This window comes from Nuphar pumila, chromosome 7 (assembly GCF_984573655.1).
Source record: "Nuphar pumila chromosome 7, dmNupPumi1.hap1.1, whole genome shotgun sequence".
In the NCBI taxonomy this organism is placed as follows: domain Eukaryota; kingdom Viridiplantae; phylum Streptophyta; class Magnoliopsida; order Nymphaeales; family Nymphaeaceae; genus Nuphar; species Nuphar pumila.
In genome coordinates this window covers 28,287,153-28,301,825 of record NC_143255.1, presented here as the reverse complement: position 1 = coordinate 28,301,825, position 14,673 = coordinate 28,287,153, and the positions used below count along the sequence as shown (strand labels likewise).

The following is a 14,673-nucleotide window of genomic DNA, read 5'->3' as shown; positions in this document are numbered from 1 at the left end:
TGCCTGTCCTACTTATGATCGCTATCCTGGCAACATAATGCTTCGGCCTGCACAAGGAATGACGCTCATGAAATTTGAACCTAGACGGCCTGCCTAAGGGTCTAAGCCCTATCACACTAAGCCAAACCCCAGTTTTTAGTTATTATGTGTCTTTCATTTTCATGCTTAATACCGGTGTTGCCAGTATCATACCGGCCCAAAATCAACTTTCGAAGGGTCGATTCAGCCCTCAGCCAATTTATAATATTTTAGTATTTGTATCAATTGCTTTAATATTTTTTTATAAATATTTTAATAACATTTTTTTAATTTCTAGTGATTCTTTTATATTAAAAAGTAAAAATGGCCAATTCAGATGAATCGGTCTCGAATCGATTTGTTCCGAAACCGATACTGAAAACATTGCTTAATACTTATTTCTTTAACGAAAAAATATAAGAATGTAAGTATGAGTCATCAACAAAGGGCAAAAATGCAAGTTCAATGCATATTATAAAGAATCTACAGGGTTGAGTATGGAAATGTGAGGCATAGACAAGGATCGATCCATCTTCTAAAGGGATCCAAATCTTAGACCCCACCCCACCCATGTGTGAATTAATTACTGGTCCGGTCGGATCTAATCAGTTCAGTTCGGATCTTCCGGACCCAGTCCAACCCAAGCGTTTACTAGTTCCACATTTTGATACTCCCATCTTTAATTCTCGTTATGTCCACATTTATGCAAATTAAGAAAAAATGTAGTGTTTTTTATATCTTTTTCTAATATTAATTCAGTTGCAGATTTTGATGATATGATCTGCGATATTTATTTTGGGCAGCAGGATGATCCAGATCCTAAACAGCCATGCTTCAAATCTCTCTGTAATCATTATGCCTCTCCATTTTATTTTATTTTTAAATTTTTGCTGCTTTTGCTTTGAAATAGAAGTTCAATCAATATTCCACAAGATCCCCGCTCATCTGGTATGAGCACTCGTGGATGTCACCCATTCGAAGGGACGTCACAAGTTCGAAACCCAACCAGTGTGTCCCTTGACACGAGGCCAAAACTGGATGCATTCCTTGGTAGGAAGGGTGACCTAGTGCTTTTACACCAATGAGCTTGCAAGTGGGTGAGGTAGTTTTCACCATGTGATTATCTAAAGTTCAATTAATAATCTCACTGGCGCCAGAAGTATGAGTAGGGATGTCAATGGGCCAGTCGGGTTTGACCCAGATCCGAACCTTACCAAACCCAATAAGGTCAGCATTTGGTAATAAATGAGGTCTGATTAGAAGCCGTGTCCGACTCAAAGGGTCTGATTAATATATGGATCCGGGTATGGTTTGTGAATTTTCACTACAAAAAAATAGTTGATTAGCGACGGAATTTAGCGACGGAGTTATATCGTCGCTACTTAGCGACAGATTAACGAGAGAAATGAATCCATCGCTATATTTGTAGAATTTTACGAAACTAGCGACAGAAAACATTCCCTCGCAAAATCCGTCGCTAAGTAGCGACGGATTTTGCGAGAGAATGTTTTGTCGCAATAAATACGACAGTTAGCGACGGAATTGCGACGGCTAAGATTCCGTCGCAACATAGCGACGGCCTAGGCGACGAAATATTTTCTGTCGCCTTTTTTGTTTTTTGAATTACGATGGCTTAGCGACGGAATTAATCCGTCGCTAAGCCGTCGCTATATGTCGCATTACCCCTAATCCCAGCCCTCTTTTTCCTTTCTCCTTTCGCTGCTCCCGCCCGCCGCCCTCTCCCTCCTGCCGCCCTCTTCCTTCCGTCAACCTTCCGCTGCCGCCGTCGCTGCCCGGAGCAACCGCAGGTACGTAAATGGATTGGAGGTCGACCCCCTGCTTTTTCCGGCAGGGGGTCGACTCTGCCAGGCGGTCGACCCCCTGCGTTTTCCGGCAGGGGGTCGACTCTGCCAGGCGGTCGACCCCCTGCGTTTTCCGGCAGGGGGTCGACTCTGCCAGGCGGTCGACCCCGGTAGGTGGTCGACCCTCTGCCGTGTCCGGCCGGGGGTCAACCCTGGTAGGGGGTCGACCCCCTGCCGTGTCCGGCCGGGGGGGGGGGTCGACCCCCCGCCATGTCCGGCCGGGGGTCGACCCCCCGCCGTGTCCGGCAGGGGGTCAACCCCGGCAGGGGGTCAACCCCTTTTGATGTCCGGCAGGGGGTCAACCCCCTGCCTTGTCCGGCCGGGGTCGACCCCCTTGCCGTCTCCGGCCAGGGGTCAACCCCCTGCCTTGTCCGGCAGGGGGTCAACCCCTTTTGATGTCCGGCCGGGGGTCGACCCCCTGCCGTGTCCGGCCGGGGGTCGACCCCCTGGTTTCTTGCTCTTTTTTTTCTTTTTTCAGAAATTAGGGTTTTTATTTTATTTTTATTGTTTAGTTTTCTTTGATTTTCATTGATTAGGATTTTTTATTTTGATTTTCATTTATTAAGCAATTGAATCAAATTTCTTAAATTAAGGCTATTTGTAGTTAATTTAATTAGGGTTTTTTATTTGATTTTGTTTTATTAGGGCTTTGAATCAAAATTTAAAAATTAGGGCATTTTATAGTTAATTTGATTAGGGTTTTCTTGGATTTGATTAGAGCTTTTATTTTTATTTTCTATGATTAGGGATTTGAATCATAATTTTTTTAATTAAGGATTTTTAGTTAATTTGGTTAGGACTTTAAATCAAAATTTTTTAATTAAGGCTTTTATAGTTAATTTGATTAGGTTTTTTTTATTTATTTAGAGTTTTTATTTTTATTTTCTATAATTAGGGATTTAAATCACATTTTTTTAATTAATACTTTTTAGTTAATTTGATGAAGGATTTTTTTGTATTTGATTTTGGCAGGTTTTTTCCTTGTTTGATTAAGGTTTAAATTGTGGCTTTTTTATTTAATTTTATGGTTTATTTTTCTTATAGTTTATGATGTTTTGGTTTATTTATAATTTATTTTCTTGTATTTTAAGGTTTTATGATTTAATATGGTCGAATAATTTCATGGTGACTTCATTTTAAAACATCATTTTTTTTTGCAGATTTCTCAACAGAACTTGCTTGTGCCCCGCCACCCGTGGTAAGTAAGTGACAAAAACAATGCAAATCGGGTAAATACCCGTGGTGAGTAAGTGATGCAAGCGCATCACATGTTATTTAATTTATTGAATATAACACTTTATTGTTCACACACTCACTTAGTTGTTGATATCTATGACTACTTTGTTGGAGTTCGGAGATCATGCTGAGCATGATTTTAATGTATGAATATGGAAGTGTTCTTATTTTTGGAGTACGGAGTCCATGCTATGCATGGTAGTAGTTAGTGGGATATTGAAGTGTGTTTGCTGCAGGTACATGTTTGATATTTGTTTGATATGAATTATTTCGATGTATTGCAATGTTTGATGTGATTGTATCCATGCTTACATGTAGTTACTTTCAATTTGATTATGTCTTCCATGTGAAATTGTATACTGAAAGCATGCTTCAAATGAATGTATCGTGTCATGAATAGTTTGCACATGAAAATATTAAGTTATCAATGCATGCATCATAATTCTTGTGATTGTATGACATCATATATTGCATGATAAATTTGATATTTTCTTCATCATAGTATTCTGATGGTTCTCTTTTAACTGGTTAGGATACTATTCGTAACATCATACGACAGAATGACTGCAAACCGTGAATGGATGTACCGTAGGATAGTAGACAATGAGTTATCGCATGAATATATGGATGGTGTCGACAGTTTTATTGAATTTGCAACGGCAAGTGTCAGTACGGTAGATCCCACAGGTCGGATTAGGTGTCCCTGCAAGATTTGTAAGAATAATCGATTTGTAGAACCTCATGGCGTTAGACATCACCTATACAGGAAGGGTTTTGTGAGTGATTATCAGAACTGGACGTTTCATGGAGAAGAATTTAGAAACGATTTTGATGCACGGGTGAATGTGGTGCACGATAATCCATATACGAATTTGATATTTGATGCTGCAGGAACAGAACTGGGTTCTGCTATGAGTTCTAGTGATGTAAGAACTGTCGTAGATGAAGAATCACCAAACGATGCAACTAGTAGATTTTATGATTTACTTAGAGATGCTGATGAGCCACTTTGGAACGGTTGTGAGAGTCACACTATCTTGTCTGCAGTTCTTCAACTAATGAATTTGAAGTCCGAGTATAATTTGAGTCAATCATGTTTTGACCGTTTGTGCATGATTGTGAAGAGTATGTTGCCTAAAGATGAGAAATTGCCACAAAATTTCTATCGTGCGAAAGTTATGGTCAACGCTCTAGGTATGGGTTACAAAAAGATTGATGCTTGTCCAAATCACTGCATGTTGTATTTCAAGGAGCAGGAAAACGACATATCATGCCCATCATGTGGGCATCCTCGGTTCAAGCCAAAGACAAGAGGCAATGGTAGCACGAGATCAAAGGAAGTTTCATACAAGTCGCTCCGCTACTTTCCTATCACTCCTAGATTGCAGCGATTGTATATGTCTTCAAAGACAGCTAAACACATGAGATGGCATGCAAATAAAGTTCGACACGATGAAAACAAGATCACGCATCCTGTTGACGCTGAAGCTTGGAAGCACTTTGATCGTACTCATCAGAACTTCGCAATGGAAGTGCGAAATGTTAGACTCGGTCTATGTACAGATGGATTTAATCCATTTGGGGGTAGATCAACTCCATACTCATGTTGGCCAGTATTTGTAACTCCATACAACCTTCCACCAAGCTTGTGTATGAAACGTCCAAATCTTTTCTTGTCTCTGTTGATCCCTGGTCCGACCTCACCTGGCCAAAATCTTGATGTATATCTAAGGCCATTGATTGATGAATTAAAAGTACTGTGGGATGACGGTGTTACCACGTATGATGCCCACAAAAAACAAAATTTCAACATGAAGGCCGCTGTTCTATGGACAATCAGTGACTTCCCTGCATATGGTATGTTATCTGGTTGGAGCACACATGGGAGGTTGGCTTGTCCGTACTGCATGGAGGATTCCAAAGCTTTTAGATTGAGGCATGGAAGGAAGCCTTGCTGGTTTGATTGCCATCGTCGATTTCTACCCAGCGATCATCCGTTCCGACGTCAAAAGAATGCATTTACAGCAGGCACAACTGAAATGGAAGGTCCATCCTCAAGATTGTCTGGCATAGAGATTTTAAGAAGATTGCGATACTTTCCAGATGTATTAACAGATGCCCGCAGTCCTACACCCTTCCGTGGATTTGGGAAGGAACACAATTGGACGAAAAAATCTATTTTTTGGGAACTACCGTATTGGCCGACCCTATTGATACGACATAATTTGGATGTGATGCATGTAGAGAAAAATGTGTTTGATAATGTGTTCAATACAGTAATGAATATTAAAGGAAAAACGAAGGATAATCCGAAGGCCCGTATGGATTTAAAATTAATATGTAAAAGACCAGAATTGGAACTCAAAGAGTATAATGGCAAAGTACTGAAACCAAAGGCGAAGTACGTGCTCGGACCTGATCAAATAAAACATGTATGTCAATGGTTGAGACAACTGAGATTTCCAGATGGATATGTCTCTAACATTGCTCGGGCTGTGAAGATTGACGATGGACAGTTATATGGGTTGAAGAGCCATGATTGTCATATCTTTATGCAACGATTGATACCCCTAGCATTCCATGATATGTTAGACAAACCTATATGGGGGGTATTGTCTGAGTTGAGCGGATTTTTCAGAACATTGTGCGCATCGGAGGTCATTGTATCAGATGTAAAGAATCTCGAGGACTCTGTCATCACCACTGTTTGTCTGTTAGAAAAGATATTTACGCCAGCATTTTTCGATGTTATGGAACATTTGATCATACATCTGCCATATGAACTAAGGGTTGGTGGCCCTGTGCAATATCGATGGATGTACCCATTTGAAAGGTATATGTTTTTTTATATTTGTCTCTTTAATGACAGATATTTAAAATTTGAAATGTATATTCTTGTCAGATGCATGTTCGACCTAAAAAAAAAGGTTCGTAATAAAGCAAGAGTAGAAGGCTCTATTTGTGAGGCGTACACTTTAGAAGAGATTTCAAATTTCTCATCTATGTACTTCGAACCTCATATTTCAACACGTTACACATGCCCGCCCCGTAACGATGATGGAGAACAAGTAACTGTAGCTGACAAGCTGTCGATATTTCAACGACTTGGGCATGCATTTGGTAGTTGCCGATCAAGGCTATTGACAGATCGAGAGCAAGATGCAGCACACATCTATATTCTTTTTAATTGTTCAGCGATCGACCCATACATCGAGTAAGTATATGTATATGCAACTCAATTATAAATCCTTTTATGTTCTATATGTGGATACATGGCTCGGTAATATAAGTATTTGTGGTTTGCAGACGATTTGATCTGGAGTTGCAAAGCAAAGTTTCACATCTCACTAATGCAGAAGTACAAAAAGAACGTGAAACTAAGTTTGTGGAGTGGTTGAAACAGTTGGTAAAGAAGCTAACATAAATTTTGTACTTATAAACAACACTAAGTTACTTAATTGATCGTGATCACAATAATTGTTTATGTCTGTGCGTAGGTTCGCCATGGTGATGTTAAAGATCAAGGAATATGTGATTTAGAAAATGGTCCGACCAAAGTTGTGCAATGCTACAACGGGTATATCGTAAATGGTTATCGATTCCATACAAAAGACTACGGTATAAACAAATCAACGATAAATAGTGGCGTGTGTGTCAAGGGTAGCAGCTACGGTGAAAATGAACATGATTACTACGGTGTTATAGAGGAAATAATGGAGTTGACTTACTTAGGCATGAATAACAGGGTTACGGTATTCAAGTGTCATTGGTTTGATCCAACTGCAACAAGACTCGACAAAGCTTCAGGCATTGTGGAGGTGAATCATAAATCCAGGTTTGGAACATATGAACCATTCATATTAGCCTCGCAAGCTCAACAAGTTTATTATACTTCATATCCGAGTATAAAAAAGTCAGATAGAAATGAATGGTGGGCAGTTTGCAAGGTGAAATCCAAACTATACCCCGAGTATGATCAGTTACAAGAAGATGAGTTAGCTGAAGACAGTGATTACTATCAATCAGATGATGTCTGTGACTTCGCTTATGGTCACGATGTTGCGCATGATATGCATGTCATATCTCCATTGGCTGATGAAACATTCATAGAGGAATGTGATCCAAATGATGTACCAAGTGGATGGGCAAACAATGAAGAAGAAGAAGAAGAAGAAGAAGAAGAAGAAGAAGAAGAAAGTCAAACTAGTGACGAGGAAGAATTCTCAAGCTAGTGAAAAAAATCTTATACTACAAACCTCTATTTAAATGCATTGTAATACTTGATGTGAGTTGTATTGCAATACTTGGTGTGAATGATTAAAAATTTTATTTCAATGTATTGTAATACTTGATACGAATGATTCGAATGCATTGTAATTTATCTGAATGTATTATAATTTATGCAATTAACGAATGATTTGAATTAGTGCAATACTTGATGTCAATGATTTGAATTATTTGAATGCATTGCAATGCTTGATGTGAATGACTTGAATGCATTGTAATACTTGATGTGAATTATTTGAATGTATTGTATGACATATGTTATTTGTTAGAATATGGTTCGTGGAGGTTATAGTGGTCGCTCATCCAGTAGTAGCCAGGCTCAACCTTCATCTTCACGGGCTCCTGTGATAGGTATATCATATAACTAATTAGATGCTTGATTAGTTCAAATGCACATTCTGAGAACTTGGTGTGTATTTTTTTACAGATGATGTTGCGCCTGTATACGACCCACCTACACCAGTTGATCGCACAAGTCAACAGCCAACACAGGAAACAGGGTCTTCACAGGCTGGCACAAGAAGACTCATTCGAATAGTGTATATCGATAATCGACCGTAAGTATTTTGTTTTCAATTATTGCATATCTTTTAAATATTTTATATTGATATTTACTGTGTAACAATTCATGTGCAGCACGAGGTTTGAGCCACAAGAAGTAGTACGGGAGATTAGGAATTCACTTCTTCAACATCTACCAGGACCAGTTGCTCAATGGAAAGAGTACCCAAAGGAGGTATTAGACAGATTGTGGTCCTCATTCATGGTATACAGTTGTTCCTCATAGTTAATGTGTTTCATATTTAATTTATTTAAGCAATGTCTACTAACTTTCTGAAAATATTTGTAGGCTTCGAATCGCTTTGCAACTACGGTGGAAGAAAATGATGCAAGGAAGGTGTGGCAGAAGGTGGCTGCCAATCGATTTGCAGACATGCTGCACACTATGAAGACTGCAGCAAAAAAAGCATCTGGCGTAGTAGATGATCCATTACTGTGGAAGGGCCATGGTCCTATTACTATCAGGAGAGATTACTGGGATGAAATGTGCGATATGTGGGCGGGAGATGCATTTAAAAATCGCTCTGCGAAGGCTTCACAAAATCGATCGAAGATGCCCGAAGCCCATCTACACACAGGTGGATCTAAGACATTTGGGAGCCACCTAAAGAAAATGGTAACTCATCAATATATAATATTAATTTTATAAGTATAGTTGCAAATTTGTGCACTAAATCTTTTGTCATTTAACTTCGCAGGAAGCAGAAAAAGGAGGCAGTGTACCATATAAGGATGTGTTTGTAGAAACACATAAACGGAAGACCACGGGAGTCTTCGTATCAGAGAAGGCGAGAACGACAACGGTATGTATTAATTCTATTAATAATCATTGCAATATATATGCAAGTCATCATAATGTTATCATTAATTATTAATGAATACTTTAAACATTATTTTGTAGGAGGCATATGAGCAACAAATGGTAGAGCGATATGGTGAAGACGCTACTCAGCATCCATCATTTGATCCTACAGCATGGGTGACTGCAGCAGGTGAACCCAAAAAAGGTCGCGTGTTCGGGTTTGGGAGTAATATGAACACTTCACCAGTTATTGGTTCTTCCAGTTACGGCTCACCAACTTCTTGCGCCGACATAAGCTCCAAGCAGCCGACTATTCTTTCCGGTGATGATGTACGCGAGATCATTAATGAATCACTGAATAACTACTTCCAATACACCGTCGCCCCCTTTCTCCGAAATGAGATCAAGGCCGCTGTTCAGGATAGGGGATCTTCGATTCCAGGTCCCTCTCAGGTATAATCACATATATAGTTTTTTTGACTATCTTAAAGCACATCTGAGCATGGTAGAATCACATATAGAGTTTTTCTAGATGCCTTAGAACACATATGAACATGCTATAATCACATATTCAATTTTTTTACTGCCTTAGCACACATATGAGCATGATAGAATCACATATATATATATTTAACTTTTTGTCTGTCTTAGAGCACATATGAGCATGATAGAATCACATATAAAGTTTTTTTGATTGCATTAGAACACATAAGCATGCTATAATCACATATTCAGTTTTTTTACTGCCTAAGAACACATATGAGCATATTATAATCACATATTCTGTTTTTTGACTGCCTTAGCACACATATGAACATGCTATAATAACATATAGAGTTTTTTAACTGCCTTAGAACACATATGAACATGTTATATATCATTTATGATAGAATCACATATAAAATTTTTGGCTTTGCCTGCCTTAGAGCACATATGAGCATGCTATATTCACATATTCAATTTTTTTACTGCCTTAGCACACATACGAGCATGATCGAATCACATATATAGTTTTTTGCTTGCCTTAAAGCACATCTGAGCATGGTAGAATCACATATAGAGTTTTTTTATATGCCTTAGAACACATATGAACATGCTATAATCACATATTCAATTTTTTGACTGCCTTAGCACACATATGAGCATGATAGAATCACATATAGAGTTTTTTTATTGCCTTAGATCACACATGAGCACATGATAGAATCACATATAGTGTGTAATTTATTTCATTATATTTTGTTTATCAATACTGACTGTTCTTTTCTTGTGTAGGCTGCTAGCGATAATCAGGGTAGTGGAGCTGAAGGGACAGATAAAGACAATGAACAAGAAGACGCACAAAATCTTGGCGATGATTAGAGGACTGTGTTGAAGAAGTTCTATTTTTTTTATTTTTCCTAATTGTAATTGTTGAATTGTAAATAATTAAACTTTTTAGTTTTAAGGTGGAACGATTAATTATTATAGATACTTGTTATATGAATTTTTTTGTGTGGTTTGTTTTTTATTTACAGGAAATATAAATTGTACAGGAAATATAAATTGTACAGTTCTCCGTAATTAATTTTTAAATAAATTTTTTTTGATTTTTTTTCGTTTTTGCGACGGATTAGCGACGGATGATTCCGTCGCTATTCATATTAATCTAGCGACGGCTTAGCGACGGAATTAAATCCGTCGCCACGCCGTGGTCGCCGTTTAGTACCGGCGGATTGGCGACGGAATATAGCGCTCGTTATTCCGTCGCAATTAGCGACGGACTTGGCGACGGAATAATTCCGTCGCCAGTTAGCGTCGAAATATTCGCGACGTAAGCATACTGTCGCCGCGTTGTCGCTAATCCGTCGCTAACATGGTTAGCGACGGATTAGCGACGGATTAGCGACGAAAGGTGGTCGTCGCTAATCTACTGCTCTGTTGTAGTGTTTCATACCAGACCGCAATTTTCAATGTAAAAAAGATTAAAAAATATTATTTTACTGGGCATGGTTCAAGTTTGGTTCATGTAATCCTTATAAGATTCGGGTATGGTTTCTCTTATGGTGGGTCCAATTGAACCCGGATCCAGGCCTGGTTTGGTTCCATCTGGAAACCCAAACTGTTGGCACCCTTGTGACATCTTATAGGGTGTGCTTGATTAACTCGGGCAATACGAGATCCTAAGATCACTGAACTAAGGATTCTTGTCGGGTTCTTGCCAGACCCCGATCTCATTTGTCCGAAGCCCAGGTGGGTCGGTGAAGCCCAGGTGGGTCGGTCTGGCCCTTTAAAACCAACCAGCAAACAGGCCCGGCTCTATTGAGACATTATTTGCCACACCCGAGCCTGATCTGTTTACTAGTTTGGCTAGGCGAGGCCTGACTTGTAACGGGCTCGGGCTGTAGTAGGCAACCCAAACCCAGTGCATCTTGGGGCGGGTACCTGACCCGATGCCCATTCTAATGGTGATCAACTTATTTAGAGTTGCTCAAGTTGAGAATGGTTTGAGAGAAGTTGGGGCTCAACCTACGTCAAAGCCAAAATAAATAAATAAATAAATAAATAGCGAAACCAGCCAATGCTTGTTTTATTTGTTAACCTCTCATATTGGATACCAGAAAAAAAAATGACGTGTGCTTTTATCATTTTAGCATGTAAAACAAGGCAAATATACAATGTGGATTGTTCTGCCTGACCAGCTGATTTATCAAGCAAAGCCTCTAATACGAGAGGGTTGTGTATGTTCGCCCCCGATGATTCACTGAATCCCACGTCTGTGTTCGGGGCTTTGAATGAGCACCACATATACAAGCACATGGGGCTCGTATTCCCGTGTATGTTGACATAACTTTGCATCGGACTCTGGTGTTGTTGCAAAGACTTAAGTACCCTTTATTGCTATTCTTCTCATAAAGTGATGGTTTGAGAAAATGACAAAAATGCCTTTTATTCAAAAAAGAAAAAATTATTGTTGGAAGGCCCAAAAATTATATATCAAGACGGTTCTTGAAAAGGAGTGGTTGTAAAGACTTAAGTGCCCCGAAGATGATTATTTAAGACCCAGTCTCTGCACTGCAGGATTATCCGAGAAAGAAATCTTCCCTGGAGTTGAAGAGTTGTGGAGTCTGATTTAGAGTTTTTACCCTTACAGAAAGGGGGGTCTGAGAGCTCCTCCCAATGTGGGTAGCATCATTCAACTTGAAGAGTTATGGAGTCTGATTCAGAGCTTTTACCCTTACAGAAGGGGGGTCTGAGGGCTCCTCCCAGCGTGTTCATGGCCTTTTGCCCTTACAGAAGGGGGATTTACATTTCGTAGAACACCCGTCACCGGAACGAGATGAACACCCGTCACCGAAACGACTGCTCCGCTGAGACCTCCTCGCTAGGGAGAAGAAGACGACGTGGTGGAGCTTCTGCTGGCCATCCTCAGCGCGACTGCACCGACTGGGTTGCTGTCGAGGAGGAGGGCGAGAACGGTGACTCTTAGCTTGGGCAATCTTTCTTTTGATGATTGTGGTTGCAATGTATCGTTGAAGTTAAAATGGGGAATGAAATGACAATAGAAATTGCTGAAAATTTACAGAAATAAACTAGACTCAATAACGAAGACACCACTTTTTACGGATTTGGAATATGACCTCCGATTAGGGAGATATGACTCTGACAAGTTGGTCCTAATTTGCGGAAGACACTACAAATCGCTATAGCGATTTTCGGAAGACACTACAAATCGCTATAGCGATTTGAAGAAGACACTACAATCGCTATAACGATTTGCGGAAGACACTACAAATCGCGGATTTGGAATATGACCTCCGGTTAGGGAGATATGACTCTGACAAGTTGGTCCTAATTTGCGGAAGACACTACAAATCGCTATAGCGATTTGCGGAAGACACTACAAATCGCTATAGCGATTTGTGAATCGCTATAGCGATTTGCGGAAGACACTACAAATCGCTATAGCGTTTCGTGATTTACGGAAGACACTACAAATGCTACAAATTGCTGTAGGAAAGCCCGATAATACTACAAATCATTGTTGGAAGGCCCAAAAAAATTTTGGTCCGGAGGGATCCGCGCCGGGGGGGAGCCCCCGGACCCCCCTCCTGTAAGGGCAAAAACTCTAAATCAGGCACACAAGTAGAGAGAGAAGGGAGAGTGAGTGAGAGGGTTGGTGTTCATGGCCTTCTCCAGGAGGAACCCTTTACCTCTCTTGATTTCTTTTCTACAGAGAGAGAGGGTTTTACAGTGTTTTACGAAGAAGGAAGAAGAAGAAGATGACGATGCAGCAATGTAGGATCGTCTGTTGGATGTGCACAGAAGTAGAGAGAGAAGGGAGAGAGAGTGAGAGGGTTGATGTTCATGGCCTTCTTCAGGAAGAACTCTTTGTTTCCCTTGATTTCTTCTCTAGAGAGAGAAAGGGTTTTACAGTGTTTTACGGAGAAAGAAGAAGAAAACATGTTTGTCCTTTTTTTGAACAGAAAAAGAAGAAGACTTTGAAGAGTCAACATCATCCTCGACTTTTTGGATGGAGGACATGTTTGTCCTTTTTTTGAACTATTTGTTTTTTCTTTTTTGAATGAAAGGCATTTTTGTCATTTTCTCAAACCATCACTTTATGAGAAGAATAGCAATAAAGGGTACTTAAGTCTTTGCAACAACACCAGAGTCCGATGCAAAGTCATGTCAACATACACGGGAATACGAGCCCCATGTGCTTGTATACGTGGTGCTCATTCAAAGCCCCGAACACAGACGTGGGATTCAGTGAATCATCGGGGGGGGAACATATAACCTGCTTCGCTCTAATACTCCATGGGTACGTACATCCATACATATATTCTTCTTAATGTCATATATTATGGTCATATAAATAAAGGACATGGACACATACTGCCCTCATATTTCTTATCAATGTGAACATATGCAGTCACACATATACAGACACATAATGAGTATTGCATGCTAAAGATGTTAAAAATCAATAAATATAACACAAATGATATAAGGTTGTGGCACATCAACCTGGTATCAAATATGAAGATTTTTCCTTTTAAGTTTTAATTACCAAAATGCGTTCATAAGGTTGAAGCCTGAATGGAATGTTCTTTAAAGCTATATATATATATATATATATATATATATATATATATATATATATATATATATATATGCGCAAATTACCCCTTAGATGGAGAATGCTTGGCCAGCAGGGTCTTGTGAAAGGTGTCCAAGTACAAGAAGTGGACAATGACATAGATGACACTAATTTTTAGCACAATACCATAACTTATCGCAAACGAAAAAATATAACAAACATGGCCATTTTACTCTTGACATTTTTGCTCTTTTGCTTTGGTTGAAATCATGGTGCCTGATTCTTTCAGGCGACAACTTACATGGAATGGGAGATAATATAAATATCATAGTGTGTGCTAGCTAGATTCAACGACCACTCCACTAAGATTGTGCCCTTAATTGGCCCCACTCTATTGTCTTGGGCCGATCTTCTGGAATATGACATGTGTAGTGCGAACACTACAAGAAAATCATGGATTAACGACGGACGCTATCCATCACTAATCTAACGTTCATCTATCGCTAAACTGTTTAGCGACGGATTGGTGATGAATTAGCAATGGATAGCGTCCATCATAAATTTTTGGTAGCTAATTAGCGACAAAACGGATCTGTCGTTACTTTCATCGCTAATTTGCAACAGATTAGCGACGAACATGATCCGTCGCGAGTCTGATGCTAAATAAGCATCGATTTGGTTTTGCGACCGACATGATTTGTCGCCAATCCGTCGCTATTTTAGCGATAGTTTAGCGATGAATATTATCTGTCGCTAATTTAACAACGGATTAGCGATGAATAATATCCATCGCTAATTTGTCACTAAATTAATAAAAAAAAAAA

General features: G+C 39.5%; 1 long non-coding RNA gene across 1 annotated transcript; it reads left to right on the top strand.

Moving 5' to 3' along the window:
• The first annotated feature begins 9,047 nt into the window (after positions 1-9,047).
• On the top strand, positions 9,048-10,229 carry LOC149831662 (uncharacterized). The gene is made up of 2 exons (XR_016433045.1): positions 9,048-9,219; positions 10,042-10,229. It is a non-coding gene; the product is annotated as an uncharacterized LOC149831662 (long non-coding RNA).
• The last annotated feature ends 4,444 nt before the right edge of the window (positions 10,230-14,673 follow it).